Here is a 26,269-nt window from a genome sequence, read left to right on the forward strand (position 1 = left end):
TTGAGAATGGAGCAGGCCATTCAGGATATGATCTCCGCTATATGATGATCGGTGAGTACATGATTCCTCATTGCCTGGAGATTCTCCAAGCTCTGATTCATTCCCCATATCTCGACCCAATAGCATCTCTTCCCTTGTTGGGCATTTGACATCTTGTGTTAGGAAGGATCCTGTACGCAGTGAGGGACCTCTGTCACCCTCTGTCTGCCTCTTTTCCAGTTGATTTCAGAGCAGCTGAAATCACTCATCATTCATACTTTATTTTACTCTCAATCCTCTAATTTGCATTTCTCCTCCTTCCAACTCCCTGCTGCTATTGTGAATTGTAGATGAATCCAATGAGTGTGATTGGTCCTTTATTATTCTTCATCTCTGTCCACACGGATTCTATTTCTGTCATTCCCATTGTGAATGAATACGGGGTCTCCACCTCCCTATCAGATTGATACAGGATCTTACAATGTTTAATTCCCAGCCCTGGTTTCCCTGCCGCTATGTCGGAGTAATTCCCACTATGTCAGCCTGCTCCGAAAGCACAATTGTTTCCAGTTGATGTATTCCATGATCGGTGAGATGCTCCAGTCTCCGAGCCACGTGGTTCCCCCTGGCGGGAGGTGCCGCGCTGTTTGCTATCGGCGGGATTCTCTGTTCCCGCCGTTGTCAGTGGGAATTCCCATTGACGTCACCCCCTGCCGGCGGGAAACCCACGGCTGGCAGGTCGGATAACCCAGCCGGTGTGAAGAGCCGCAGAACTCCGGCCCCTGTTTGCATTGCAGCTCAGATGTACAGACATTTTAACAATTTTTAAAATGTATTTCCTCTCACTTTATGTTTAACCATCTTTTTAAACTCCTGTTGTATAGCTCGATTTATTCCCTTACCAACAATGTCCTCCCTTCTTTAATTCCTGCCTATGATCTCCTGCCCTGGTCTGCTTACGCCTAGGCTGCTTATGTTTCTTTTAGCTCCTGATCCTCTTTACCAGTTTAAAGCCTTAGGCAACTCGCTATTTACCTTTCCCCCCAGGACACAACCCCCTGGTCAAGTGGATCTTATTCTATTGATACAATTCTTTCCATTTGTGGAATGAGTACCCTGTGTTCCATGGAAGGAATTCCCTCTTTTCCACACTAGTCCTTGTGGCATGTGTTCCGTCCCCTACCCTGTCTGCTCCTGTGCCGGTTAGCGCATGACTTGAGCAATTATTAGAGATTATTAACCTTGAAATCCCGTCTTTTCATTTCAAGCCTAAATCCTGTTCCCCTTTCACCAGGACCTCCTTCCTGTTTCTGTGTCATTTGTTCCAACATGGACCACAACAACTGGATTTACTTCCCTCTTTTCCAGCTGTTATGGGGGATCCTTTAACTTGGCTCTGGGTCATCCACACAGCCTTCAAGACTCTTGCTTTTGGCTGCAGAGAAAATTTACAGGAAACCAACTGAAATATAAAACTACAATTCTCTCTGAGTGTCTGATTTTATGGGCAACATACTCAAGAGATGTAAGGGAGCGTGATTGGAACAGATACTCCCATTGAAAAGCTAGCAATTGCACACACATAATGGTCTGAACAGCCTCTTGCTATGTTGTAATATCAACAATTCTGGTAAATTGGAAAAAAAAATACGTGGAAACATCAACATTGGAAACAACAGATGGATGAAGTCCCTAAGTGGATGCGATGTACTGACTTCACTGGGCAGGGAGAGTGGGGACTTTCCACCTCCATTTACATCTTATTAAATTATAGAATTCATCTAACTTACAATGTTAACTTGTTATATTTGTGTTCCCTCCCGTAAACAACTTCTGGGCAAATTGTCAAATATATGTGGTTCCATTTGTCTTATTAGCTCAGAATTTCCTGGAAACTTGTCCCAGAATAATGGCACAGATGTTGCAACACCATGAAGCTAAACTGAAAGCTGAAGGAAATTATGGAGTTTGCAAATTGCCCTATCATTTATGCTCCATCCTAATTTCCTGGCATCTGCGTTACTACACTAATATCCCATTTCTGAAACCCTGAACAGCTGATTATAATAATTCCGCCCACCAATCAATTGTAAATTTCCTCGGTATTTGTGGTAACATGGTCCCTTTAAGGGGGGAGGGCAATCCTTTGAGGGCCACATGACCAAGCTGGACCCTATCGAGTGGCTGCACGGGAAGTCGAGCCAATCGGGAGCCAGCTCCAGACCAGGTAGGGATGACAGATTTCCTTCCCTAAAGGACTTTAGTGAACCAGGTGAGTTTTTCTGACAATCGATAATGGTTTCATGGTCAACAGTAAATTCTTAATTCAAGATTTTTTTATCGAATTCAAATTTCACTGTCTGCCGTGGTGGGATTTGAACCCTGGTCCCCAGAACATTAGCTGAGTTTCTGGATTAATAATCTAACGATAATATCACTAGGCCATCGCCTCCCCCTTTGATCTTGTATATATATTATGTTAGTTGATAAACTGTTTCTTGTTGATGCCACAATGAGTTGCCTCTCAATATACTACATTGGCGACGAGGAAAAACTATGTCAGTCATTGGGCAATCACAGTGCGCAGTTAGAGGGGGAGAAGAGTGATAGTCAAAGCTATGCAGAGACAGGTACAAACACCCTTAATCAGGAAGATTTATCTGTTTGACCCAGAAGTTGAGCGCTGGAGGCAATACACCGAAAGGGTATGTTCTTTCTTTATAGTTAATGAGTTCACAGCGGAAGAAACATGAAAGGTGGTACTACTCACAGCCTGTGGCCCACAAACATACAACTAGTGAGGCCCCTAACATCACTTGACGCTTTTTGACCAGATAGTGGAAACGAACAAAAAATAATTTAAACCCCCATCTCTTCAAACATCGTGTTGAGGTACAAGTTTCATTCTGTCATGAGGGAGCCAGACCGTCTCTGGGTTCATGGCCAGATTGAGAAGGTTAGCAGAACACTGCGAATTCAGCCCAGCTTTGGGAAGATGTTAAGGGACAGTTTGGTTTGCGGGATCAGTAACCTCACATTACAAAAGAAACTGCAGACTGAGTCTAAAATCTCTTTGGAAAAAGCCCAGAGATGCCCCAGGTGACTGGATGTGCTGAGCAGGGTGTAAGTGAATTACCAAGCGTGCCCAATCAGGTGAACCATTTGCGGCAGGAAAAGGCTGCTGTGAGAAACAGCCCGAGTGAGGGCAGCAGAGCCTGAGAGGGGTTGTACATCACTGGGGGTGGAAGCTTGTTCTCGGTGTGGGGGAAAGCAGTCCCAGTAAACCTGCTGGTGCAGAAACTATGTATGATTCCGCTGCAAGAGGAAGGGAAAGTTACAGGCATGGTGCAGAGCACAGCAGGCAGAACAGAATGCACAAAAAAATCATGGTTAGTTTAACATCGTTAAAGAAACTGGCTGAGGAGCCCAACAAGAGATCCAAATTGTATCCTTTAAACCAGGTCCAACTCCGATAGAAATAGCCTTGATGTCAACGACAGATCTCTTAAAATGGAGCCATGGCCACAGTCATAGAGGAAGAAGCATTCCGATACCTCCGAAAAGGTCTGCAACACTTGAGTTTGAGTAGCTCAGAAGCCATTTTATCTACATGTACAGGACAGACACTGAAGACAGTTGGGCCAGTTACAGTAACGGTATCCTACTGAAAGCAAACAGCAGTTTGCTGTTGTATTGATTGGGGGGGGTGGGGGGGGGGGGGGGCTGTCACACACCTTGTCTCATGCGTCGAGACTGCTTTATACAGGTAAACCTGCACTGGCTGGAAATATGGAATATTCGGGATGGAGGTTTCCAAGAGCTCCTGTGCACATACTCAGAAACTGGGATGAATAAAAGGGGCTAAAGCCAAATTTATTTGAACCCTGAGGCTACGCTTAAATTATTCCAAGCCTTCCCAGTTCCATCATAAAGTAGAGGCAGAGTTAGAAAGATTGGACTTCTATGTCATAAAACCCTTATAATTTTCTGAATGGTCCCTATTATGAAGCCAGATTGCACTGAGAGAATCTGTGGGGATTAAAAATTAACTGTAAACAAAATAGAATAGAAAGAATAGAAACCCTACAGCGCAGAAGGAGGCCATTTGGCCCATCGAGTCTGCACCGACCACAATCCCACCCAGGCCCTACCCCCACATATTTACCCACTAATCCCACTAACCTACGCATCAGGACTCTAAGGGGCAATTTTTAACCTGGCCAATCAACCTAACCCGCACATCTTTTTGACTGTGGGAGGAAACTGGAGCACCCGGAGGAAACCCACGCAGACACGAGGAGAATGTGCAAACTCCACACAGACAGTGACCTGAGCATCGAACCCAGGACCCTGGAGCTGTGAAGCAGCATTGCTAACCACTGTGCTACCGTGCCGTCCAGATAAATCGATATCCCTTCCCGAGAATTCAGAACCTCTACTCAAAATCAGCAAGGGGCCTTAAATACACCAAGTTAGATTTTAGTCACACATACCAGCAGCTGGAGTTTGATGAAGAGCCCCAAATGTTGGCCACCATTAACACCCCCAAAGGGTTATACCAGCACATGTTTGCCCTTTGGATTCTCAATGGCCTGCGCCATTTTCTAGGGTATCATGGGAGATTTATTGCTGGCATTCCCAAAGTGACTAGCTTAGGGGTTTAAAAAAAAAGAGCAGCATGGACAAGTTGGGCTGAAGGGCCTGTTTCCATGCTGTAAACTGCTACCTCTAAGTATTTGGATAATGTCATAATGAGTGGAGCACCCTCTGAGGAGCAAAGGGCAAACCCAGAAGAGTTCCTAAAAAGAGTTGAAGAAGTGGGCATCCGCTTAAAATGAGAGAAATGCAGCTCCCAGGTAGATGAAGTTACAGACCTGGGTTTCATGGTAGATGCCTAGGACCTACATTCCCCCAGAGGACAAGGCGAAAGCCATAGCAGAAGTACCACAGCCCAAGAATGTGATGGAGTTCAAATTGTTCCTCGGGATGGTGAATTATTACGGGAGATTCCTGCAAAACATGTCTACAAACTGTGACGCCACTGCACCAGCTTCTGAAGAAGCATCAATAATGGAAGTAGGGAGAAGTGCAAAGAGAGGCTTTTGCTAAAGTAAAGCCAGCCTTGCCTTCATCAACACTACTCGTCCATTTTGATCCAACCAAACCACTCATAGTGACCTGTGATGCATCACCATATGGAGTGGGAGCAGTCTTGTTCCACAAAATGGCAGACAGAATAGAGAGGCTTTTGCGTCAAGAACCTTATCAGAAGCTGAGAAAAAGTATCTCAGATTGACAAAGGAAGTCTGATGGTAATTTATGTGGTGAAGAAGTTTCATCTATGTATATATATAATGTGGTATATATTTCACCACAGTTGTTGGGTTTATTTGGATGAGGATAAGGCAGTGTGGCTGGTTGCCGCTGTGAGGGTGCGGAGCTGGGCTCTATTGCGAGCTGAGTACAGCTACTCTTTCCAGCATAGGCCAAGGACACAAATTACAAACACGGATGCACTCAGCCTCCTCCCTCTGCCGCCTGGACCACAAGAAATAGTATTAGTGCCGCTCCTGCTGGAGACATTACTGGTCGCAGCTACTCATATAAAACCCTGCACTGAGGGGGCCCACGGGTGATGGCTTTTATTACAGGAATTGTACGATGCAAACCCTGGATAAAGTAGAATAAAGACACTCACCGTTTGGTGTCTGGGCATCGATAAAGAGATTGAAAGAATGGTCAGTTAGTGCCCGTGTTGTGGTCAGTTAGTGCCTGTGTTGTGGTCAGTTAGTGCCCGTGTTGTGGTCAGTTAGTGCCCGTGTTGTGGTCAGTTAGTGCCCGTGTTGTGAAGCCCAACAGTCAGAGCCGCCACCGGCAAATATCCATCCGTGAGAGTGGTCGGGTCGGGTTGGCTGTGTGGTCAAGACTGAACATAGACTTCACGGACTGTGCTGGGGTGATCTGGTGTCTTCACGTTGAGGTTGGAGAGCGCTGGTGACTGCTATCTGACCGCCCTCAACATCCATGTTCTCCACCTCTATCCCAACTCCATCCGCTGCAGTCCATGTAGTGTAGGTACACCCACAGTGCTGTTAGGGAGGAAATTCTAGAATTTTGACCCAATCCCCCAAGCAAATCCCTGTGGTTGACTGTTCCTCTGCACCTGATTACTCTCCCACCTCAATCACAGTTTAGCTCAGCACCATTCTATGAAACATCCAGATGACCTGTCAGAGCTGGAGGGAGGGAGGGTGGATAATTGCTCCGTTGCTGTCCCCTTCACTTTGACCTGCCGTTCATTTGCTGGTCCAAATTCTAATGATGTCTTGAGTCCTGTGCTGTTCCTGACCAGCTTGACGTGCTAGTGAGGATGGTGAGAACAGTCACAACCCAGTTCCTCAGTAATGGTGGGGTAAAGAATGGTTCTGCTGCAAGGATTCGGAACTGTCTATGTTTCTTCTCTCCTCAAGCACCTTCAGAAATTTCACTCCATGAGTGATGTCCTTGAAGATCGCACTAAAGTATCCAGCACTGGGGACCTCCTGCAGACAATAGATTACCACAGCTTCAAACCTCCCAGGGGATCCCCCCCCCCTGCTGACCTCATAGGGGATCCCTCCCCACTGCTGACCTCCTAGGGGATCCCCCCCTCTGCTGACCTCCTAGGGGATCTCTCCCCTCCGCTGACCTCCTAGGGGATCTCCCCCACCGCTGACCTCCCAGGAGATCCCCCCACTGCTGACCTCCTGGGGATCCCCCCCACCACTGACTTCCCAGGGGATTCCTCCCCACTGCTGACCTCCCAGGGGATCCCCCCACTGCTGACCTCCTGGGGATTCCTCCCCACTGCTGACCTCCCAGGAGATCCCCCCACTGCTGACCTCCCAGAGGATTCAAGTGGAACTGAGTTCCACTTTAACCCAATATTGGTCATTGACCAAATTCATCAATAGACTGAAGTTCTACTCGACTACAATAACTGGAGCACAAAGTGCACCAATTTAGAGCCCATTAGCTTTGCAATGAGGTCTTCGTTCAGAAGGTTCTTAATGTGCTTTAATCACACAAGCCCATAGAGAAACCTTCCCACAACTATCGGCAATCCTCAGACATACAACATAGTTGGTTCCTGAAAACAATGTTGTAAGTTAAAACCAACTTTTCCGTAGGAACAATGTTATAAATGGAAGATTGGTTCCTGGACCAAGGTTGGAAAGCACTCATAGGGTGCTGGTGGTTAAAGGCTCTCAACTCTTGCCCTGTCAACTTGCTGAGGTGACTGTTGATGTCTGCATGCCTTAGTACAAGTCCCTTGGTTAGTGGGAGATATTATGAAGCTACCAATCACTGTCAGTTACCTGTTGAACCTTAAACTTCTGTGAGTTAAGCACATATTGAATACAAACATAAGTGTATAAATGCATTAACATCATAAGATGAGTCAAAAAAATTTAACCGAAGAAAACACTCATTTCCAACCTATCTAGTAATGCAGACGCACAGCGCAGAACGTCAGTGTGCGTGGAAGAACTTCCTGGCACAATGTTGTACCGTCAAAACCCAGGTTGAAAAATTGATATGTTGCAGCCAATTTATAGGCGTTGTAAGTGACATTCATCACAACTCGAACATGGTTAAGTTCAGAACTGCCTGCACTGGAATCACACTGTCCTTACTGCCTGCACTGGAATCTCACTATCTGTGGTGAACCATAGATGGTTACCACTATGGGTACTTGTACATATGTTACTCTTGTTACTGTTGGGGTTAGGGTTGGGGTGTTCCACCTGTTAGCATTGTTCTGTGGTACACTCCGTTTGGCTCCGCCTTCTTACAGGAGTATAAAGGTCACTGCTACTTCCTAGTGGCCCTTAGTCTGGGATAGTATTGTTAAGCAGTATGCTCTATTCTTGTTGCGAATAAAAGCCTTTATTCCCGGGTACGTCCTAGCCTCCCGAGTGAATTAATCGCGCATCAATTTTATTCGCAACAAAATACCGAAATTTTGTTCGGAAAAAATGGTGCAGATGCTGAAACCCGATCGGCTAACCTTGGATCCGCGTGCCGTGGGAGCTTCGAACACTTTCGACCATTGGTTGAAGTGTTTCCAGGATTACATCGACGCCTCGACAGCAGTCCAGACCGACGCCGACAGATTGCGGGTCCTCCACGCAAGGGTGAGCGACACTGTGTATGCAACAATCCGTGATTCCCAAGATTACAAAGAGGCCATCGAATTACTCAAGAAGCTGTACCATAAACCGCTGAACAAAATTCATGCTCGTCACCTATTAGCCACTCGACGGCGGCAGCCCGGCGAAACGACGGGACAGTACCTGCGCGAACCTCAACAGCTAGCCAGAGCCTGCAATTGCAAGGAGGTGTCGGCTACTCAATACACCAACGATCTGATCCGAGATGCGTTCGTGGCGGGAATTGGCTTATCCTATATTCACCTGCGGCTGCTAGAGCAGGGTAACTTGGACCTGGCTAAGACGGTGGAATTGGCCGATGCGATGGAAATGGCCTTGAAGTCTTGAAACCTACCCCACCGACCACGTGGGAATATCGTGGCAAGTACAGCCACCGCCTCAACTGTACCCGGCGGCTCCTCGGAACTGCGCAATAATGCTCTCAACTTCAGACCTGACGGCTGCGGCAGCTCCAGGAGGCCCACGATGCTATTTCTGCGGATTGGCGAAGCACCCTCGTCAGAATGTCCGGCCAGAACGGTGTTTTGCTCCGCCTGTGGGAAGAAAGGGCACTATGCAAAAGTGTGCAGAGCAAAGACCCTTTCCAGGCCCAGCAGTGCTGCGTGTGACTCCCCAGGATCCATCTCCTCGTCTCCAGCCTCGTCGATATCTTCAACCACGTGCGATTCACGGGCGCCACCATTTCTGATGACGACGACACAAGCCACGTGCGACCTGCGGGTGCCGCCGCTTTCAACACCATCAACCACGTGCGATTCGTGGGCGCAGCCATTTTGGTCGACACCGGCCGCAGAAGACCAGCAGGGGTCCTCGTCGTCGACTATCTCAACTGCCTGCAGTTACACTCGGGATCCAACAGTGGCGTCAATCATCCTGGACCAGGCCAAGCCTCACAGACTCGACAAGTCCATGATGGACATAGAGGTAAACGGGCGCCTGACACATTGCTTGTTTGACAGCGGGAGCACGGAGAGTTTCATCCATCCGGATACAGTGAAACGGTGCGCTCTCCGTGTGCAAACTGTCAAGCAGACAATCTCCATGGCGTCAAGGTCCCGATCTGTTATCGTTCTTGGGAGCTGTGTGGTAACCTTAACGGTGCGGGGCACAGTTTACGAGAACTTCAGGCTCCTCGTGTTACCGCACCTTTGCGCTCCGGTACTCCTGGGGCTAGACTTTATGGTCCACCTGAAGAGTGTGATCCTGCAGTACGATGGGCCACTCCCTCCACTTTCAGTGGGAGAACAGCAGCCTCCAAATTGTCCAGTGCGCTCCACATGCAGTCTCTCGACACTCAAAATTACCCCGCCTTCCCTATTTGAAAATCTCGTGCCAGGCTGCAAGCCTGGCGTTACAGGCGTTACAGGCGTTACAGGCGTTACAGCGCTGAGGATCGGATCTTTATTCGATCTGAGGTTCAGCGGCTCCTCAGGGAAGGGGTCATTCAACCTAGCACTAGCCCATGGAGAGCACAAGTCGTGGTGGTCAAGACTGGAGACAAGCCCCGGATGGTCATAGACTATAGTCAGACCATTAATAGGTAAACGCAGCTGGACGCGTACCCTCTCCCACGCATATCTGACATGGTCAACCAGATTGCGCAGTACCGGGTGTTCTCCACCATCGACTTGAAGTCAGCCTACCACCAGCTCCCCATTCGCCCAGAGGACCGAAAATACACGGCCTTTGAGGCGGGTGGCTGTCTCTACCACTTTTTAAGAGTCCCTTTCAGCATCATGAATGGGGTCTCGGTCTTCCAGCGTGAGATGGACCGAATGGTGGACCAAAGCGGGCTACGGGCTACCTTCCCTATAATAGGTTTTCGGTGCTGGAGGCTACAGTTGAGGAGGAATCAACTGAGCATAGAGAGCAGATCTCTGGGGGTGAGCCGAGTGAGAAAGCTCAGGTGGTTAGGGGCTGTAAAAGACTGGGCCTTGTGATTGGGGACTCCACAATTAAGGGGACAGATAGGAGGGTCGGAACTAAAGGTAGGGACTCAGGGTTGGTGTGTTGCCTACCAGGGGCTGGGGTCCGGGATGTGTCTGACAGGGTATTCAGGACTCTTAGGGGGGAGGGAGATAAACCACAAGTTATTGTACATGTGGGGACACACGACATAGGGAGGATAGGGGAAGGGGATATTAGGCAGGGATTTATGGAGTTGGGGTGGAAACTAAAGGCCAAGACTGACAGAGTGGTTATCTCTGGACTCTTGCCTGTACCACGGGATAGTTTAGAGAGGAATAGGGAGAGGGAAGGTTTGAATTCATGGCTGAGGGGATGGTGCAGGAGGGAGGGGTTCAGGTACTTAAGCAATTGGGGCTCGTACTGGGGAAGGTGTGACCTCTATGAGAAGGATGGTCTACACCTTAATCAGAAGGGGACCAATATCCTGGGGGGTAAATTTGCTAAGGCCATGCAGGGAGGTTTAAACTGATTCGGGGGGGGGGAGGGATCCTGAGTAGTGGGGCTGAAAGTGAGGGATGCATGGATGGGGACTGCAATGCACGGCATTGCAGAGGTGGGGTGGAGCAGGGTTTGAAATGTGTATACTTCAATGCCAGGAGTATTCGCAATAAAGTGGGTGAACTTGCAGCGTGGATCAGTACCTGGGACTTCGATGTTGTGGCTATTTCAGAGACATGGATAGAGCAGGGGCAGGAATGGATGCTGCAGGTCCCGGGGTTCAAATGTTTTAGTCGAAGTAGGGAAGGAGGTAGAAGAGGGGGAGGGGTAGCATTATTGGTCAGAGATTGTATCACAGTGTCAGAGAGGAGGTTTGATGAGGACTTATCTGTTGAGGTAGTATGGGCGGAGATTAGAAATAGGAGAGGAGAGGTCACCCTGTTGGGAGTCTTTTATAGACCTCCTAAAAGTTCTAGAGAGGTTGAGGAAAGGATTGCGGAGTCAATCCTGCTTAGGAGTGAAAGTAATAGGGCAATTGTTATGGGGGATTTTAACTTGACTAATATTGACTGGAATTGTTATAGCTCTAGCTCGTTAGAGGGGTCAGTTTTTGTTCAAAGCGTGCAGGAAGGTTTTTTGACTCAGTATGTAGACAGGCCAACTAGAGGTGAGGCTATATTGGATCTGGTGCTGGGAAATGAGCCAGACCAGGTGCTAGACTTGGAAGTTGGTGTGCATTTTGGTGATAGTGACCACAATTCGGTTACGTTCACCTTAGTGATGGAAAGGGATAGGCATGAACCTCGGGCCAGTGGTTTTAGCTGGGGGAAGGGTAATTATGAGGCTATTAGGAGAGAATTAGGAAACATAGGTTGGACTAGGAGATTACAGGGACTGGGAACGTCCGACATGTGGAGTTTTTTCAAGGAGCAGCTACTGCGAGTCTGTGATAGGTATGTCCCTGTCAGGCAAGGAGGAATTGGTAGGGCTAGGGAACCGTGGTGCACCAAAAAAGTTTCTTTGTTGGTTAAAAAAAAAAAGGAGGCTTATGTTCGGATGAGACGTGAGCACTCGGGTAGTGCACTAGAAAGCTTTAGATTGGCTAAGAGGGAGTTGAAGAGCGAGCTTAGAAGGGCTAAAAGGGGACATGAGAAGACTTTGGCGGATAGGGTTAAAGAGAATCCTAAGGCGTTCTATAGGTATGTCAAGAACAGAAGGTTGGTTAGGGCAAGTTTAGGGCCAGTTATAGATGGCAGAGGGAAGTTATGTGTGGAACCGGAGGAGATTGGTGAAGCATTGAACCAATATTTCTCTTCGGTGTTCACGCAAGGGGACATGAATATAGCTGAGGAGGACACTGGGTTGCAAGGGAGTAGAATAGACAGTATTACAGTTGATAAGGAGGATGTGCAGGATATTCTGGAGGGTCTGAAAATAGATAAATCCCCTGGTCCGGATGGGATTTATCCAAGGATTCTCTGGGAGGCAAGAGAAGTGATTGCAGAGCCTCTGGCTCTGATCTTCAGGTCGTCGTTGGCCTCTGGTATAGTACCAGAAGATTGGAGGTTAGCGAATGTTGTCCCATTGTTTAAGAAGGGGAACAGAGACTTCCCCGGGAATTATAGACCGGTGAGTCTCACTTCTGTTGTCGGCAAGATGTTGGAAAAAATTATAAGGGATAGGATTTATAGTTATTTGGAGAGTAATGAATTGATAGGTGATAGTCAGCATGGTTTTGTGGCAGGTAGGTCGTGCCTTACTAACCTTATTGAGTTTTTTGAGAAAGTGACCAAGGAGGTGGATGGGGGCAAGGCAGTGGACGTGGTATATATGGATTTTAGTAAGGCGTTTGATAAGGTTCACCATGGTAGGCTTCTGCAGAAAATGCAGATGTATGGGATTGGGGGTGATCTAGGAAATTGGATCAGGAATTGGCTAGCGGATAGGAAACAGAGGGTGGTGGTTGATAGTAAATATTCATCATGGAGTGCGGTTACAAGTGGTGTACCTCAGGGATCTGTTTTGGGGCCACTGCTGTTTGTAATATTTATTAATGATCTGGATGAGGGTATAGTTGGGTGGATTAGCAAATTTGCTGATGACACCAAAGTCGGTGGTGTGGTAGACAGTGAGGAAGGGTGTCGTAGTCTGCAGGAAGACTTAGACAGGTTGCAAAGTTGGGCCGAGAGGTGGCGGATGGAGTTTAATGTGGAGAAGTGTGAGGTAATTCACTTTGGTAGGAATAACAGATGTGTTGAGTATAGGGCTAACGGGAGGACTTTGAATAGTGTGGAGGAGCAGAGGGATCTAGGTGTATGTGTGCATAGATCCCTGAAAGTTGGGAATCAAGTAGATAAGGTTGTTAAGAAGGCATATGGTGTCTTGGCGTTTATTGGTAGGGGGATTGAATTTAGGAGTCGTAGCGTTATGTTGCAACTGTACACAACTCTGGTGCGGCCGCACTTGGAGTACTGTGTGCAGTTCTGGTCCCCACATTACAGGAAGGATGTGGAGGCTTTGGAGAGGGTGCAGAGGAGGTTTACCAGGATGTTGCCTGGTATGGAGGGGAGATCCTATGAGGAGAGGCTGAGGGATTTGGGATTGTTTTCGCTGGAAAGGCGGCGGCTAAGAGGGGATCTTATTGAAACATATAAGATGATTAGAGGTTTAGATAGGGTGGATAGTGATAGCCTTTTTCCTCTGATGGAGAAATCCAGCACGAGGGGGCATGGCTTTAAATTGAGGGGGGGTAGTTATAGAACCGATGTCAGGGGTAGGTTCTTTACCCAGAGGGTGGTGAGGGATTGGAATGCCCTGCCAGCATCAGTAGTAAATGCGCCTAGTTTGGGGGCGTTTAAGAGATCCGTAGATAGGTTCATAGACGAAAAGAAATTGGTTTAGGTTGGAGGGTCACAGTTTTTTTTTTTAACTGGTCGGTGCAACATCGTGGGCCGAAGGGCCTGTTCTGCGCTGTAATGTTCTATGTTCTATGTTCTATGTTCCCGTACCTGGACAACGTCACTATCTGCGGCAATGACCAGCAGGACCACGACGCCAACCCCCAGAGGTTTTTACGCACTGCGTCTCTCCTGAACCTGACCTATAACAGGGAGAAGTGCGTATTTAGCAAGCACCGCCTAGCAATCCTCGGATACGTGGTGGAAAACGGGGTTATCGGCCCCAATCCAGACCGTATGCGTCCCCTCCTTGAACTTCCCCTACCCACTACCATCAAAGCACTGAGAGCTTCTATAGGTATGTTAGGAGCAAAAGGATAGTGAGGGATAAAATTGGTCCTCTTGAAGACCAGAGTGGTAGACTGTGGATGGAACCAAAAGAGATGGGGAAGATACTAAATGGTTTTTTTGTATCCGTATTTACTGAGGAAACGGGCATGGAGTCTACGGAAATAGGGCAAACTGGTAGGGAGGCCATGGAACCTTTACAGATTAAAGGGGAGGAGGTGCTCGCTGTCTTGAGGCAAATCAGAGTGGATAAATCCCCAGGACCGGACAGGGTATTCCCACGGACCTTGAGGGAAGCTAGTGTTGAACTTGCAGACATATTTAACCCTGGCAGACATATTTAAAATGTCAGTATTCACGGGGGAGGTGCCGGATGATTGGAGGGTGGCTCATGTTGTTCCGTTGTTTAAAAAAGGTTCCAAAAGAAATCCGGGAAATTATCGGCCAGTAAGTTTGACGTCGGTGGTGGGCAAGTTATTGGAAGGTGTGATACGGGATAGGATCTACAAATATTTGGATAGACAGGGACTTATTAGAGAGAGTCAACATGGCTTTGTGCGTGGTAGGTCATGTTTGACCAATCTATTAGAGTTTTTCGAGGAGGTTACCAGGAAAGTGGAGGAAGGGAAGGCGGTGGATGTTGTCTACCTGGATTTCAGCAAGGCCTTTGACAAGGTCCCTCATGGGAGGTTAGTTAGGAAGGTTCAGTCGCTAGGTATACATGGGGAGGTAGTAAATTGGATAAGACACTGGCTCAATGGAAGAAGCCAGAGAGTGGTTGTGGAGGATTGCTTCTCTGAGTGGAGGCCTGTGACTAGTGGTGTGCCGCAGGGATCGGTGTTGGGTCCATTGTTGTTTGTCATCTATATCAATGAGCTGGATGATAATGTGGTAAATTGGTTCAGCAAGTTTGCTGATGATACAAAGATTGGAGGTGTAGTGGACAGTGAGGAAGGTTTTCAAAGCTTGCAGAGGGATTTGGACCAACTAGAAAAATGGGCTGAAAAATGGCAAATGGAATTTAACGCAGACAAGTGTGAGATATTGCACTTTGGAAGGACAAATCAAAGTAGAACGTACAGGGTAAATGGTAGGACTCTGAAGAGTGCAGTTGAACAGAGGGATCTGGGAATACAGGTACAGAATTCCCTAAAAGTGACGTCACAGGTGGATAGGGTCGTAAAGAGTGCCTTTGGTACATTGGCCTTTATAAATCGGAGTATCGAGTATAAAAGTTGGAGTGTTATGGTAAGGTTATATAAGGCATTGGTGAGGCCGAATTTGGAGTATTGTGTACAGTTTTGGTCACCTAGTTACAGGAAGGATGTAAATAAGATTGAAAGAGTGCAGAGAAGGTTCACAAGGATGTTGCCGGGACTTGAGAAGCTGAGTTACAGAGAGAGATTGAATAGGTTGGGACTTTATTCCCTGGAGCGTAGAAGATTGAGGGGAGATTTGATAGAGGTGTATAAGATTTTGATGGGTATAGATAGCTGTTGTAACCCCACTGTTCAAGAAGGGAACAAGAAAAAAGATGGAAAATTATAGGCCAATTAGCCTAACCTCAGTTGTTGGCAAAATTCTAGAATCCATCGTTAAGGATGAGATTTCTAAATTCTTGGAAGTGCAGGGTCGGATTAAGACAAGTCAGCATGGATTTAGTAAGGGGAGGTCGTGCCTGACAAACCTGTTAGAGTTCTTTGAAGAGATAACAAATAGGTTAGACCAAGGAGAGCCAATGGATGTTATCTATCTTGACTTCCAAAAGGCCTTTGACAAGGTGCCTCACGGGAGACTGCTGAGTAAAATAAGGGCCCATGGTATTCGAGGCAAGGTACTAACATGGATTGACGATTGGCTGTCAGACAGAAGGCAGAGAGTTGGGATAAAAGGTTCTTTCTCAGAATGGCAACCGGTGACAAGTGGTGTCCCGCAGGGTTCAGTGTTGGGGCCACAGCTGTTCTCTTTATATATTAACGATCTAGATGACGGGACTGGGAGCATTCTGGCCAAGTTTGCCGATGATACAAAGATAGGTGGAGGGGCAGGTAGTATTGAGGAGGTGGGGAGGCTGCAGAAAGATTTAGACAGTTTAGGAGAGTGGTCCAAGAAGTGGCTGATGAAATTCAACGTGGGCAAGTGCGAGGTCGTACACTTTGGAAAAAAGAATAGAGGCATGGACTATTTTCTAAACGGTGACAAAATTCATAATGCTAAAGTGCAAAGGGACTTGGGAGTCCTAGTCCAGGATTCTCTAAAGGTAAACTTGCAGGTTGAGTCCGTAATTAAGAAAGCAAATGTAATGTTGTCATTTATCTCAAGAGGCTTGGAATACAAAAGCAGGGATGTACTTCTGAGGCTTTATAAAGCACTGGTTAGGCCCCATTTGGAGTACTGTGAGCAATTTTGGGCCCCACACCTCAGGAAGGACATACTGGCACTGGAGCGGGTCCAGCGGAGATTCACACGGATGATCCCAGGAATGGTAGGCCTGACATACGATGAACGTCTGAAGATCGTGGGATTATATTCATTGGAGTTTAGGAGGTTGAGGGGAGATCTGATAGAAACTTACAAGATAATGAACGGCTTAGATAGGATGGACGTAGGGAAGTTGTTTCCATTAACAGGGGAGACTAGGACGCGGGGGCACAGCCTTAGAATAAAAGGGAGTCACTTTAGAACAGAGATGAGGAGAAATTTCTTCAGCCAGAGAGTGGTGGGTCTGTGGAATTCATTGCCACAGAGGGCTGTGGAGGCCGAGACGTTGAGCGTCTTCAAGACAGAAATTGATAAATTCTTGATTTCTCGAGGAATTAAGGGCTATGGGGAGAGAGCGGGTAAATGGAGTTGAAATCAACCATGATTGAATGGTGGAGTGGACTCGATGGGCCGAATGGCCTTACTTCCGCTCCTATGTCTTATGGTCTTATGGTCTTATGGAATGCAAGCAGGTTTTTTCCGCTGAGGCTAGGGGAGAAAAAAACCAGAGGGCATGGGTTAAGGGTGAAAGGAGAAAAGTTTAAAGGGAATATTAGGGGGGGCTTCTTCACGCAGAGAGTGGTGGGAGTGTGGAATGAGCTGCCGGATAAAGTGATAAATGCGGGGTCACTTTTAACATTTAAGAAAAACTTGGACGGGTTCATGGATGAGAGGGGTGTGGAGGGATATGGTCCAAGTGCAGGTCAGTGGGACTAGGCATAAAATGGTTCGGCACAGACAAGAAGGGCCAAAAGGCCTGTTCCTGAGCTGTAATTTTCTATGGTTCTATGGTTCTAAGATGCTTAGGCTTCTTCTCGTACTATGCACAGTGGGTCCCCAATTACGCGGACAAAGCCCGTCCGCTCATAAAATCTACCTCTTTTCCCCAGACAGCAGAGGCTCGCCTAGCCTTTGAAGGGATAAAAGCCGACATCGCGAAAGCCACGATGCACGCTGTCGATGAGTCCATCCCCTTTCAGGTGGAGAGTGATGCATCTGATTTCGCCCAGGCTGCCACACTTAACCAGGTGGGCAGGCCCGTCGCCTTTTTCTCTCGCACCCTCCAAGGCCCTGAAATTCGGCACTCCCCTGTGGAAAAAGAGGCTCAGGCCATTGTGGAGGCCGTACGGTATTGGCGCCATTATTTGGCTGGCAAACGATTTACCCTGCTCACGGACCAGCGGTCCGTGGCTTTCATGTTCAACAACACGTTAAGGGGAAAAATTAAGAATGATAAAATCTTGAGGTGGAGAATCGAACTCTCCACCTACAACTATGATATCATGTACCGTCCGGGGAAGCTCAATGAGCCCTCAGATGCCCTGTCGCGTGGAACATGTGCCAGTGTGCAGGAGGACCGGCTACAGGCCCTCCACAATGATCTCTGCCATCCGGGGATCACTCGGCTCTTCCATTTTGTAAAGGCCTGGAATCTGCCCTACTCCATAGAGGATGTCAGGTCGATAACTCGAAGCTGCCAGGTATGTGCAGAGTGCAAGCCGCACTTCTACCGGCCTGACAGGGCACATCTCATTAAGGCCACTCGCCTTTTTGAACGACTAAGTGTTGATTTCAAGGGCCCCCTTCCTTCCACAGATCGGAATGTGTATTTCCTCAACGTGGTTGACGAGTACTCCCGATTCCCCTTTGCCATCCCCTGTTCTGATATGTCCTCTGCCACGGTCATCAAAGCCCTGCGGAGTCTTTTTACCCTGTTCGGCTACCCCAGTTATACCCACAGTGATAGGGGTTCGTCGTTTATGAGCGACAACTTGAGGCAGTACCTGCTCTCTAAAGGAATTGCCTCAAGTAGGACTACGAGTTACAACCCCAGGGGTAACGGACAGGTCGAGAGAGAAAACGCTACAGTCTGGAAGGCTGTTTTACTGACGCTAAGGTCTAGGGGTCTTCCAGTCTCCCGTTGGCAAGAGGTACTTTCTGATGCGCTCCATTCAATCCGGTCCCTCCTGTGTACGGCAGCCAACACTACCCCACATGAGCGGATGTTTACCTTCCCCAGGAAGTCTTCCTCTGGGACCTCACTGCCGTCTTGGTTGACGTACTCAGGACCTGTCCTCCTGCGGCGGCATGTTAGGGCCCGCAAGTCCGACCCTTCGGTTGAACAGGTCCACCTCCTCCACGCCAACCCTCAATATGCCTATGTGGCATATCCTGACGGGCGAGAGGACACGGTCTCTATCAGAGATCTGGCGCCTGCAGGGGACCTGGAAACCCCCATCACTCCCGCACCCCTGGTTAGGATTCCTTTGCCCATTCTCTCCCCTCCTGACACGGTGCGGGCAGCATCGGGACCTCCACTTAATCCTCTTACTCCCGTGTACAGCTTGCCGGAGTCCAGGAGATTGTCGCCACCTCGAGGTCCACAGGCGTGTGAGGAACTGGAGGAGTCACTGGACACCACCTCGGCGAGAGGGTCGTTACCACGGTCACCAGAACCGGCACTGGAGTCAGTGCTGCGGAGGTCGCAGAGACGGTGCGGACCTCCGATACGACTGAAATTGTGAATATTTGGACAGCTCGTATTGTCTCCTTACCCCACCGGCCTTTGTTTTTAAAGGAGGGGTGAATGTGGTGAACCATAGATGGTTACCACGATGGGTACTTGTACATATGTTACTCTTGTTACTGTTGGGGTTAGGGTTGGGGTGTTCCACCTGTTAGCATTGTTCTGTGGTACACTCCATTTGGCTCCGCCTTCTTACAGGAGTATAAAGGTCACTGCTACTTCCTAGTGGCCCTTAGTCTGGGATAGTATCTTCACGACACACGACAGCGCAGAGTCGCTGAGCAGAAACTGATAGCCAAGTTCCGCACACATGAGGACGGCCTAAACTGGGATGTTGGATTCATGTCACATTATCAGTAACCCCCACAGCTTTCCCCCTGATCTTGCAGAATCTCACTAGCTGTTCTGTCTGGAGATAACACACATCTCTTTAACCTGTGTTGAATGCTCCCTCCACCCACATTGTCTGTACATTTAAGACCTGGCTGGCTGTAGAGATTTGCATTCTAATTAGTATTCTGTAACTTGATTTCTGTGTCTGTGCACTGTTGGAGAACAGATATCCACTCCATCTGACGAAGGAGCTGTGCTCCGAAAGCTTATGGTATTTGCTACCAAATAAACCTGTTGGACTATAACCTGGTGTTGTGAGACTTCTTACTGTGCTTACCCCAGTCAAACACCGGTATCTCCACATCATAGTATTGTTAAGCAGTATGCTCTATTCTTGTTGCGAATAAAAGCCTTTATTCCCGGGTACGTCCTAGCCTCCCGAGTGAATTAATCGCGCATCACTATCCTTACTGCCTGTACTGGAATACTGCGTCCAGTTCTGGTCACCACACTACCAGAAGGACGTGGAGGCTTTGGAGAGAGTACAGAGGAGGTTTACCAGGATGTTGCCTGGTATGGAGGGGCTTAGTTATGAGGAGAGATTGGGTAAACTGGGGTTGTTCTCACTGGAAAGACGGAGGATGAGGGGGTGACCTAATAGAGGTGTATAAAATTATGAAAGGCATAGATAGGGTGAACGGTGGGAAGCTTTTTCCCAGGTCGGTGGTGACGTTCACGAGGGGTCATAGGTTCAAGGTGAAGGGGGGGAGGTTTAACATGGATATCAGAAGGACGTATTTTACACAGAGGGTGGTGGGGGCCTGGAATGCGCTGTCGGGCAAGGTGGTGGAGGCGGACACACTGGGAACGTTTAAGACTTATCTAGATAGCCATATGAACGGAGTGGGAATGGAGGGATACAAAAGAATGGTCTAGTTTGGACCAGGGAGTGGCGCGGGCTTGGAGGGCCGAAGGGCCTGTTCCTGTGCTGTATTGTTCTTTGTTCTTTGTACACTATCCTTACTGCCTGCACTGGAATTATATTGTCCTTTCATTTCAAATGGGTCCCAATGGTGGCTACGAGAATGCTTCTGCTTGTGGACGAGTAACCCAGAAATTTGAAATCATGATCTAAGGACATGGCACTTTTGAAATTTAAATTCAGTTAATGAAGTAAGTCTGGAATAAAAAAAACTCATCTCAGTAACGATGACCACGAAATTACCAGGTTTCTTTGATTCATGTCAGGGAGGGAGTTCCAGGATTTTGACCCAGTGACAGTGAAGGAACGGAGATATATTTCCAAGTCAGGATGGTGAGTGACTTGGAGGGGAAGCTGCAGGTGGTGGTATTCCCAGGTATTTGCTGCTCTTGTCTTTGCAGATGGTGGAGGTCACAACTCTGTCAGGTGCTGTCTATGGAGCCTTGGTGAGTCGCTGCAGTGCTTCTTGTAAATGGAGTAAGAAGTTTAACAACACCAGGTTAAAGTCCAACAGGTTTATTTGGTAGCAAAAGCCACACAAGCTTTCGAGGCTCTGAGCCTCGAAAGCTTGTGTGGCTTTTGCTACCAAATAAACCTGTTGGACTTTAACCTGGTGTTGTTAAACTTCTTACTGTGTTTACCCCAGTCCAACGCCGGCATCTCCACATCTTGTAAATGGTACACAGAGCTGTCACTGATTGTTAAAAACTCTCTGGTTCACAAGTGACCTTTAGGGAAGGAAATGTGCCTTCGTTGCTCAGTCTGAAATATATAGTGTGCTTGGCATTTAACTGTTCAATGAGGAGGTGTAGCAAACCACTCCGTCGTATCAAACTGCTAGCAGAAATCAATAAGAATCAAACCATACGGCCCATCCTGTATTGATGTAGGCACCGGAAATGACAAGAGCAAACTCAGCCCTGTCGACCCTGCACAGTCCTCCTTACTAACACCTGGGGGATTGTGCCAAAATTGGGAGAGCTGTCTCACAGACTGGCCAATCAACAGCCTGACATAGTGACTCACAGAATCATACCTGACAGTAAATGTCCCAGACACCCCTATCACCATTCCACTGGCTGGGCAGACAGACCAGAGGTGGTGGCACAATGCTCTACAGTCAGGACGCAGTGGCCCTGGGTGTCCTCAGCATCGACTCCCGACTGCATGATGTCTCATGACCTCAGGTCAGATGTGAGCAAAGAAGCATCATTCTGACTATCACCCGCCCTGTACCACATGGACTGCAGCAACCCACCACCACTTGCTCCAGTACAATTACAGATGAACAATAAATGCTGGCCCACATCAAGTGGATGAATAAAAGAGTGGCCTCGTGTAGAACTATGCCAAAAATGTAGTTTTAGCAAGAGATGAGGCTGCCATAAGGCTCCATATACTGCTTAGATGTTTTCTTAGGCATGACATTTGTTGACTTTGATAAATCTTATTTTATTTATTTCAAAAATCTTATGACAGAATCCTGTAGTTCATTTCAGATTTCTAAGAATGGAAATTAATTCCTGTAAATTGGATAAGTCTGGGAGATGTTTGCAGAATGGCTTCATTTTATTGTTGCAATGAAAAAATGCCACCTGAACATTTACCTCCCAGCTTTAAGTACTGACCAAAATCATGCTTTGTTCGGGGCAGGAGCAGGTTCCCCAGGCTGATTTCCTCGTGTATTTGTGGATAGGTCCAAACTTAAACTCTTTTGTACTGACTTCATTCTTTGATAAATTGCTCATTTGCTCTGATCTCGGAATGCGAAGTGAGACTCAACCTTCTGCCAGATCATGACAGATTAAACCATCTCACACTGCAGCAAGTGCCCTGAAATGGCGAAAATTACCCAGGATAAAATATCCTTTACAACTTCAAAGTCCCAGGTTTCAGAGCTGTCAGGTGCAGGCATGTGCACTCTTTGATGGAATAAGATAGGAAAGAGAGATAAATGAAAAGAACTTATTGAAAAGTTATGCAGTTTGCTGGTTAAACTAATCTGTCCAGGTTTGTTCTCCTGTCTGCTGCTAATCAGTTTATTCTTAAATAGATTGGAATCAGACTCGAGTTCCCTGACACTGAGTTAGGACAGTGTGATTAGCAATGTTAACAAAATGGACATGATTCTCAGTGTAGGAGTTCACGTCGATCTGAGTGCAGCAATGTTGTAAATTGTTAATTTCAGACCAAATAGACCATCAAGTTGTGAAGCTGTTGGTGCTTTTCACAAATTCACAGATGAAACATTGACACAATTGAAATTCGGGATGAAGCACGGGGGTACTGTACTCTGAGGGTTCCAATACACCTGTATTCCTGTACAGACAGCATTGTTCCCGCAGGCTGGGACTCAATCATACTGTGCACCTTCTTCACTCACCTCCCTCTCCCTGCACTGGACTAGTGAGGGAGACCCACGTTACTTTTCACCCTGATCTATTTCCTGAGCTGTTTTGTCTATAATTCCTGTAGGATTTTCATTGTTCCTTATTGTTTAGTATGTTTTCTACATGAGATTAGAGAACCGCACACTATTGCCTTATAGATTCCCTTGTGTTGTCATCTGGCATACTGACCTCTACCTCGCAGAGACTGAGTGCCAGACATTGGGCCGTGACCCCACCATCAAACATCAAGCATTGTTTCCAGGACTATCGCTGGCCTCACCATCTCTGTGGTGATCTTCCTTCCACAGCTTCAGACCTCATAGTCCCCCAACACCACACAGCCCGCTTCTACCCCTTTCCCAAACAGGACTGCCCTGGTAGACCCGTTGTATCAGCCTGTTCCTGCCCCACAGAACTCATTTCTTCCTATCGACTCCATTCTCTCTCCCCTTGTTCACTCTCTTCCCACCTACATTTGTGATTCCACTGCTGCTCTACGTCACACCAACAATTTCCAGTTCCCTAGCCCTAACCACCTCCCCTTCACTCTGGATGTCCAATCCCTCTGCACCTCCATCCCTGACCAGGAGGGTCTGAGGGCTCTCTGCTTCTTACTCAAACAGAGGCCCGAATAATGCGCGCCCACCACCACTCTCCTCCGTCTGGCTAAATAATCACTAAATAATTTCTGTCACTAAATAATTTATAGAACATAGAACAGTACAGCACAGAACCGGCCCTTCGGCCCACAATGTTGTGCCGAGCTTTATCTGAAACCAAGATCAAGCTATCCCACTCCCTATCATCCTGGTGTGCTCCATGTACCTATCCAATAACAGCTTAGATGTTCCTAAAGTGTCTGACTCCACTCTCACTGCAGGCAGTCCATTCCACACCCCAACCACTCTCTGCGTAAAGAACCTACCTCAGACATCCTTCCTATATCTCCCACCATGAACCCTACAGTTATGCCCCCTTGTAATAGCTCCATCCACCCGAGGAAATAGTCTTTGAACGTTCACTCTATCTATCCCCTTCATCATTTTATAAACCTCTATTAAGTCTCCCCTCAACCTCGTCCACTCCAGAGAGAAAAGCCCTAGCTCCCTCAACCTTTCCTCATAAGACCTACCCTCCAAACCAGGCAGCATCCTGGTAAATCTCCTCTGCACTCTTTCCAGCGCTTCCACATCCTTCTTATAGTGAGGTGACCAGAACTGCACACAATATTCCAAATGTGGTCTCACCAAGGTCCTGTACAGTTGCAACATAACCCCACGGCTCTTAAACTCCAACCCCCTGTTAATAAAAGCCAGCACACTATAGGCCTTCTTCACAGCTCTATCCACTTGAGTGGCAACCTTCAGAGATCTGTGGATATGGACCCCAAGATCTCTCTGTTCCTCCACAGTCTTCAGAACCCTACCTTTGACCCTGTAATCCACATTTAAATTTGTCCTACCAAAATGAATCACCTCACGTTTATCAGGGTTAAACTCCACCTGCCATTTTTCAGCCCAGCTTTGCATCCTATCTATGTCTCTTGGCAGCCTACAGCAGCCCTCCACCGCATCCACTACTCCACCAATCTTGGCGTTATCAGCAAATTTACTGATCCACCCGTCAGCCCCCTCCTCTAAGTCATTAATAAAAATCACAAAGAGCAGAGGACCAAGCACTGATCCCTGTGGCACTCCGCTAGCAACTTGCCTCCAGTCTGAAAATTTTCCATCCACCACCACCCTCTGTCTTCGATCAGATAGCCAGTTACCTATCCAATCGGCCAACTTTCCCTCTATCCCACACCTCCTCACTTTCATCATAAGCCGACCATGGGGGACCTTATCAAACGCCTTACTAAAATCCATGTATATGACATCAACTGCCCTACCTTCATCAACACACTTAGTTACCTCCTCAGAAAATTCTATCAAATTTGTGAGGCACGACTTGCCCTTCATGAATCTGTGCTGACTATCCCAGGTTAATCCGCATCTTTCTAAATGGTCGTAAATCCCATCCCTAAGGACCTTTTCCATCAGCTTACCAACCATCGAAGTAAGACTAACCGGTCTATAATTACCAGGGTCATTTCTATTCCCTTTCTTAAACAGAGGAACAACATTCGTCACTCTCCAGTCCTCTGGCCACCATCTCCGTGGACAGTGAAGACCCAAAGATCAAAACCAAAGGCTCTGCAATCTCATCCCTTGCCTCCCAAAGAATCCTAGGATATATTTCATCAGGCCCAGGGGACTTATCGACATTCAGTTTATTCAAAACTGCTAGTACATCTTCCCTCCGAACATCTACTCCCTCCAGCCTATTAGCCTGTAACACCTTCTCTTCCTCAAAAACATGGCCCCTCTCCTTGGTGAACACTGAAGAAAAGTATTCATTCATCGTCTCTCCTATCTCTACTGACTCCATACACAAGTTCCCACTACTGTCCTTGACCGGCCCTAACCTCACCCTGGTCATTCTTGTATTCCTCACATAAGAGTAAAAAGCCTTGGAGTTTTCCTTGATTTGACCCGCCAAGGACTTCTCATGTCCCCTCCTAGCTCTCCTAAGCCCCTTTTTCAGCTCATTCCTTGCTAATTTGTAACCCTCAATCGAGCCATCAGAACTTTGTTTCCTCATCCCTACATAAGCTTCCCTCTTCCTTTTTACAAGACATTCCACCTCTTTGGTGAACCATGGTTCCCTCACTCGGCCATTTCCTCCCTGCCTGACAGGGACACACCTATCAAGGATACACAGTATTTGTTCCTTGAAAACGTTCCACTTTTCATTAGTGCAATTTCTCCTTTAACTTGCCTCACTTTCTGCTATTAGAGTGTTGCCATGGGTACCCACATGGACCCAGTCATGACTGTCTTTTTGTGGGTTATGTGGAACACTCCTTGTTCCAGTCATCTATTCCCATCCTATTCATGTATTTGTCAAGATGCCCCTTAAAAGTCACTGCTGTATCTGCTTCCACTCCCTCCCCCGGCACCCACCACCCTCTGTGTAAAGAAACTTCCCTCGTGCATCTCCTTTAAACCCTGTCCCTCACACCTTGAACCTATGCCATTAGTAACTTACTCTTCCATCCTGGGAAAAAGCTTCTGACTATCCACTCTGTCCATGCCCCTCATAATCTTGTAGACTTCTATCAGGTCGCCCCTCAACCTCCGTCGTCCAGTGAGAACAAACCAAGTTTCTCCAACCTCTCTTCATAGCTAATGCCCTCCATACCAGGCAACATCCTGGTAAATCTTTTCTGTACCCTCTCCAAAGCCTCCACATCCTTCTGGTAGTGTAGCAACATGATTTGCCAATTTTTAAACTCAATGCCCCGGCCGATGAAGGCAAGCATGCCGTATGCCTTCTTGACTACCTTCTCCACCTGCATTGCCACTTTCAGTGACCTGTGTATCTGTACACCCAGATCCCTCTGTCTATCAATACTCTTAAGGGTTCTGCCATTTACTGTATATTTCCTATCTTTATTAGACCTTCCAAAATGCATTACCTCACATTTGTCTGGATTAAATTCCATCTGCCATCTCTCCGCCCAAGTCTCCAACTGATCTATATATAACCTGCTGTATCCTCTGATGGTCCTCATCGCTATCCGCAAATCCACCAACCTTTGTATCATCCCAAACTTACAAATCAAACCAGTTACATTTTCCTCCAAATCATTTATATATATTACAAACAGC

The sequence above is a fragment of the Mustelus asterias genome, chromosome 24, assembly GCF_964213995.1.
Source record: "Mustelus asterias chromosome 24, sMusAst1.hap1.1, whole genome shotgun sequence".
Classification (NCBI taxonomy): Eukaryota; Metazoa; Chordata; class Chondrichthyes; order Carcharhiniformes; family Triakidae; genus Mustelus; species Mustelus asterias.